Genomic DNA, 6,000 nt, shown 5'->3' on the forward strand with positions numbered 1-6,000 from the left:
AGAAAACCTCTCCATAGGCTCCACTGAAAAAAAAAAAGAACTAAAAGCACACTTAGTGCCAAATACTATTAATTACCAAAATGTTCAGAAGTGGATGGCACACAACTGAGGAAAGAGTAAGCATTCTGAAGACTGAAAGTAAGACTTGGGCACTCTCCTTCACCAATACAGGTTTAGGAACCTGATTGGTGTAGTTTCCAATTCCTGTTATAAGAGGTTCACTTAGATTACAGTGCTCAAATCCATTCCAGCCAGGCTTCTTGCTTCCTTGCAGAAGCAGTGAGATCCCTTTGTTGCCCTCAAGTGCTGACTTTCCATCTAAGAGCCTGTGTTCAAAGGTAATGCCAGCTTGAGTACGGCAGGACTAACTAAGACTACTGGTATTCTTTAATAATATATATTAATTTTTTTTCTCTAAACCAATATTTTAGATAAATTATTAAAATAATTTTTAAATTAAAAATTATTTTTATATTGTAAAATTAATTTCTGTATTTTGCTAGTGGGGGGTTTACATACCTAGCCCCAAAGACATTTTAACTACTGGGATTACTGTTAAGAATATATAACTTAATCAGAAATGAGCTAAGCTTCAGAGCACCCTTACTTATTTAGAAAGATCTCAAATAAAAAAAATGTAACCTCAGTAGGCTTTCAGGCTTGGCGCTTCCAAGCCTGACTTCCTACTGTTCCTGGCTATGACAGGGCTGCTTCTGTTTCTTTCTCTGAGACATGCTCACAATTTCTTTTCAGGTCTTTTCCTTTTCCTCTTGTTTTCCAGGTGCCTTCCACCTCTGATGATTACAATCAAACAATGCCTCAGCTTCAGCATTCACGAAAATTTCCCTGTGGCAATCTCCCAGGCTATGTGTGTTGGTTCTGAGCATACTCAGCATAGTCTGTTCGGTAGCTGTTCCCTGTTGTTTTCAGGGAAGAAGGTTTATTTTGCTTGATCTAAGGCTCTGTAACATGTACTTCAGCTTTTGTAAGGCCTGCAGTTGCCTGAATAGAGAGACACACTGGACAGCAGCTGTTAGCACTTCCCAACATTACACAAGGATGGTCTGGAATAGTCTGTCAGTTCTGCACAGACAATGAATAAAGCAAAACAGAAGACCTAAAATATGGAGTAATGAGGATAGGAGTTTGACCTTTAAATGCTGCTAGACGTGTTGCCCAAGGATATGTTTGGTTTAAGTGATACTGTTAGGTATGAAACTGCACTGTTCACTTAATGTCCACCTCATCTAACAAATGAACCACTCTGTACTTGCTGGCACACTACATGGCTCTGCTGAGTGAGCCCAGTAAGAAAGGGTGGCTCTGGTGAACCTGGAAGAGCTGAAAAGCATGGAAAGAGCATGGGAAAATCTGATCACCGGGTGAAAGAGAAAATTTTCTGTTTGAAGACCCACTGATCAGTCAGACCTCCACTGCTGTTTAGACACCTCAAGCTATGCAAAGGATTAAATCCAAGTCAAAAGTTTCAATTTCTCTTCTCAGGCCTACTGTCATTTGAAATTTTGTACAAGTAGTCATGATATACCCAGCTACCCTCTTACCACTTGTGATTTTTGCCAGAAAGTGCTGTACAGGCGTCTGTATAACTGTTACGGTTACTTTATTTTCACGATCATTAATTGATCATTTCTAAACATTTGAATGTCTGAGTTTAATTAGTGGCAACATTTCTGCCACAGTTTTTAAAACTATTTTTATACATGATTTAAATTAATCAAGTCTTATACTTGAGATGGTAATTTGTTGGACAAAACCAGCTACCTCCAGGCATTCCTTTTGTTTTCAATTCCAACCTCCATGTTTAAATTTAATGGTTTAGTTTAGATCAACAGCTTATTGGCCATTCAAATTATACCATGTAATCAAGTAATACCCTCAAAATCTGACATAATAGAGTGAAAAACTATGCACAAAACTCAGGAAACAACTTTTGCTTTTTCATTTTTACATGAAAGTTAACTTCATGTGCTTTACAGCGTAGGCTCACAGTAGGCTTGCTGGCATCAAAATCATAAGTACATCTCAATCCTCAGAGAGGCTTGAGGTAGGTCATGGTAATTTCCTAGAAAAATGTGCTTTCAAGGGTGAAGTAAATGAGGTACAGTTATTAAATCTTCTTTTTCAATATCTAATCCTACCACAGAACTAAGATTTACAAAAATTATTAACTTAAAGAGTCCTATATAAAAAATGCCTCTTCATTATGCCAGGTGTTTGTACAGTAAAAACAGCACACTGTAGTGCTGTTCAAACTCAAACAAGAACTATACATACTTCTTAATTTCCTTATATTGATGCCTTACACCCTGCATGGGCTTTTGACATGTGCTACTAATGAAAAAAACACTATGCAGTGGCTTATCGGCAGATTAAGTGAAACGGAGATAAATACATTCCATTCAAGAAAATGTAAAGAATACATCGATTTTATTTATGTTTTTCCTTAAGGCTATGGAGCTTTCATGGTGAGGGGAGAAAATACTGTAGGATGGTATCTGTGAGACTCTTTTAAGATTCTATATTTAAGAACAAAATTCAAAGAGTAAAATAAATTACATTAGCATCACTCCAGTCCTATTCCTTCCAAACATAGCCATCATACATACAAATTAAACTCTGGTAGCAAGTGAATGAAAGGAATCACTGTTGATGAATGCTGCAAATACAGGAGCCAAAAGGATTTCAGACAATGGTTCACTGTGAGACTACCCATAAATCTTTTGGTTTGCTTTGAGATTCAGTTAACCTGGCATGAAGCTTGGGCAAAGTATGTCCTTCAGAAATGGACAATGCATCACAGCAATGCTCTAAAAAAAAGGACTGAAAGACTAGTGTGCGAATTTAATGCTCGTGGAAAAGTCTTATCTCGCAGGCTTAGAGCTTCAAATCCTTTCATTTTCAGGGTAATATTTCTGTCAGAAGAACTGACTGGTTCACACAGGCTCACCACTACCCCTCACTTTGAACTGAGGGACCATGTTGAGTGGTCAGGTTTTGTGGCTGGTTCAACCTTTCACTGGACTTACAACAAAAGACCAATTATTACCAACTGTAGTAATGAATAAATCAAATGATTATGATTAAATTAGTATTGAATTCCATGATAAAGACAAAGTCTGAAGAACTTCTGAAGACAACTGCCCAAAGCAGACCCCTGACTTAGTCTGCAAGTATAAGACAGTGAACTGGATATGAACTGGATTTTTGCAGGAAAGAAAGTTTCATACATGTATGGAAAAAATTTAAAGAAAAAACAGTGCTACAGTTCCATTCTTAATACCTGAAAAAGTCTTTTAGAAACCAATTTAAATAATAAATAAACTTAAATACTCTTGCACTTCTAAATTCTTTTTGAAAAATACTATCTGCCCATATTTATCTCCATGGAAGACTTGGATTAACTGTGCAGGCTCAGGATAAAACTACTGTTGAAGACAGCAGTCTTGTGATGGAGAAAGGGGAACATCTGTAACACTATCAATCAGGTTAACCTCCTCTTACCTTAATGTACCATAATTTTACTTAAACAGAAATCATCACCTGGAGCATGAGAAGCAAATGGAACTTTTAATATCAGAGGTAGTAGCAATGAGCCTGTGTATTTCTTCAGAAGGAAATACCAATGCAGACAGTGAAATAAAACATGCCATGGTAACAGATGAAGACTTCAACTGTCAACAAAATCAGGCTATTAATTCTCACTTAAACAGTCTTTTTAAATCTTTGATTTTCAATATACAGTCCAAAGATCACTCTCACATTTCAGCAGCTTTTGTTTTATAATGCTGATCTTTTCAACCAACTTTTCACACTACTCAGTGCTTTCTCTCCCCTTTGGAAAAGGTAAGTGAAAATACCAAATGGTATCTTATTCTGCCAAGACCAAAGGAACAGTTCAAATGTTCAAAAAAATTAGGCAATGACTTTGCTTAAGGTAGGAAGCAAACGTTATTAGCAGTGGGGTGGATCACTGCCTGGCAGCAGAGGAGGGGGAACCAAACCTGAATCTAAATTTCTTTTCCTTCTCTGTTTCTATCTATGTTCAAGTCCAGACTATGTAAACAGCAACCAAAAATTACTGGATGGAAAACAAAGAATTATTTTGCTTCTCATCACAATCTTTGCTCAAGTGACAGATATGAGATTCACAGGAAACCTGGGAAACTATTGGCCTGTAATTTCCACAAAAGCAAAGGTGCCCAGTCTGATCTACTTGGACTAAACTATCACCTGCTACAGGATGTAGTCTCTCAATGGATGGTTCTAAATATGTCTGGGAGAGCAGCTCACCTGCTGTTGGCCTCTCTGTACCTTCTCTAAAGACAAAGACTCAGACTTCATCATCTGCCAGCTTACACCAGACTGTAACTCATTCGAACAACAAGAAAACAGATACACAATGTGTCTGTTACCTGATTTTTTCCTTCAGATATTTGTTCTATTTCTGAAAGAGAACAAGGCTGAAACTTTCCTTTGACTGAGATGAACCAAATGTCACCTCATAACAAAGAGAGACTTCTCTGTCTCTGGTCACTGGCAACACAAAGTAGGAATCAAAGGTACCGCCTTTGTCTGAAAAATCATTACCACCTTTAAAATTTAATTCCCTTAAAGCACTAGAGACTAGTCTGGAGGAATGCAGAAGGGATGCGAGAGATGACAATTCTCCATTCTCTCCAGAGGCTATGTGTCCCTACAGAATTTGCTTCCTGTGCAGTGCTTAACTCCTTGATGGCTTTTCTGTCATAAACTCTTCCTTGGCAGAAACTTCTTCAGATTTAAAAATCAGAACATGAGCCAAGTAAATAAAAATAAATAAATAAAGTGCAATGTCTATAAAAAGCACACAGACTAACCTACTTAATTATTAACAAGTAAACATAACAAATTTTGAATTATTTACTTAATCTTTTTCAGCTACAAACCTCAGACTTTTAGAGCATGAAATACATGCCTTATTTTAGGACACAAAACAGGTATTTTATAAGGCTGTGGACTTTTTTTTTTTTTTTTTTGAAGGTTGGGTTGTTTTGAAGAAGACACATTTCTTATTAACCCCAAAATACCTTCCTCTCACCAAACCATGCTGGTATTTTAAATAGAGAAATAAAGTTTTAGTATAAAGATCCTGTATTCACGTGTTTGCTAGTGAATGAGATGGCTGTTTCTGACTTGCAGCTGAGCAAAAATAAGATTCCTGTGAGGCATATGTACCTTCTCCTGTTTCTGTACATCTGCTAGGAAGAAGCTAGAGTCAGAGGGAGAATCTGGTGAAGATTACAGATAGAAATTCTACAATGAAGCATGTAACAGTTCCAGGTACGATCCCATTTTCTTTACAGAATAAAGCTACCATGCCAAAGGAAATCTTATCTGTGCCTGCAAATATAAAAAAAGGTATCACCACTGGATGCTGAGGTTCTGACAAGATGCTCTTCTAGGCCTGACCTTCAGCTGGGTCCATCTCCTTCTGACACACTGTTGTGCCTAATTCAGTGCTGATAAGACACAGCCTTCCTGGATGATATGCTGAAAATGAGGGAAGTGCAAAGTTTCTTGCTAGATAAAACAAGTGACATTTCTTTACCTACTGAAATTAGCACGTACCCTTTGAAGTCCTCAACAATCAGTAATGTAAAACTATGCCATGTCCTCCTCAGTAACCTCAGGCCATCAAACTGTCATAATTTTTTTTCTGAATAGTAGTATCATCACCATCATCACAGAACAAACATAGTTGGGAATCTCAACAATTTTTCCTAACTAGCATTTCATGGAAATTATTCTATAATATTGCTTTTGAAGCCCTGGATTAATGAAGACATATGCATATACACTGAAGCTGTACACATAAGACATGTCACTAAAAATCTATTCTAAAGTTTGGCACACTAGCAAAGTCTTCACAAGAGCATTACGATAATATTTAACAAGGTATTCACACATTAATATTCCCTCATCATTGCTACTAACGTGTAC

The 6,000-nt window shown here is 37.1% G+C and overlaps 1 protein-coding gene across 11 annotated transcripts in view; it reads right to left on the reverse strand.

Annotated features, from left to right (window-relative positions):
- The window catches only part of ZBTB20 (zinc finger and BTB domain containing 20), a 502,030-nt gene that overhangs the window by 414,154 nt on the left and 81,876 nt on the right, over positions 1-6,000 (reverse strand). The window lies entirely within an intron of this gene.

The sequence above is a fragment of the Empidonax traillii genome, unplaced genomic scaffold, assembly GCF_003031625.1.
Source record: "Empidonax traillii isolate 1590-97213 ecotype Southwest subspecies unplaced genomic scaffold, ASM303162v1 scaffold46:size3806547, whole genome shotgun sequence".
NCBI classification, from domain to species: Eukaryota; Metazoa; Chordata; class Aves; order Passeriformes; family Tyrannidae; genus Empidonax; species Empidonax traillii.